The sequence below is a fragment of the Kickxella alabastrina genome (assembly GCF_025024165.1).
Source record: "Kickxella alabastrina strain RSA 675 chromosome Unknown BX661scaffold_54, whole genome shotgun sequence".
NCBI lineage: Eukaryota > Fungi > Kickxellomycota > Kickxellomycetes > Kickxellales > Kickxellaceae > Kickxella > Kickxella alabastrina.
This window is the reverse complement of record NW_026251525.1, coordinates 31,625-32,318: the sequence shown is the minus strand read 5'-3', so window position 1 is coordinate 32,318 and position 694 is coordinate 31,625.

The window sequence follows — 694 nt, the reverse complement described above, 5'->3', positions numbered from 1 at the left end:
GGAGGGTCGGCGACGCGCCCAGCGGCACCCGTCCTATCACCACATGCACGGGTTCAACATGCCGCTGAATATACAGGGGATGGTCGGGCAGCCTATGCCAATGGGTATTGCGCGCTACGGGCATTTCATTGGCGGGCCGACCAAGGCCGGGTCCACCCAGGTGCAGTATGGGTTTCCGAAGGAAAACGGCATGCTGAAAAAGGCGTTGTCTATCCGGACGACGGATGGGAAGAAACTGCATATTATTGCGTATTACTCCAAGGAGGACCATGCGCATCGAAGACTGATGACGCCGACGTCGGATCCGAATTTCCCCAGGCTTGTTGTGCCCCCGAATCTCTACCCGGACATGTCGCCCGAGTCCATGTACGGTGCCAGCCATTCGATGAACGCCGGCGGCTCCAATGAGCCCGATTACCCGGGCCCGGCGACTGTAGCCCAGACGGCGGATTCCGGCGGCATGCATGCGTACGAGGACGCGATGATGAGCGGCAATCGCAGCGACGATAGCGGCAGTGGGAGCAGCAGCGTGGCGGACCGGAAGTCCCGCGGCGCTGCCCGGCAGCTGAAGGCCAACGACAGTATGGATATCGATAATGACGTGCAACAGCAGCAGCATCGAGTCGGTATGCAGTCGCCACCGGTCTCCTCGTCTTCGGCGATTTCAGCCTCGGCCACTCATAATTACACCCAA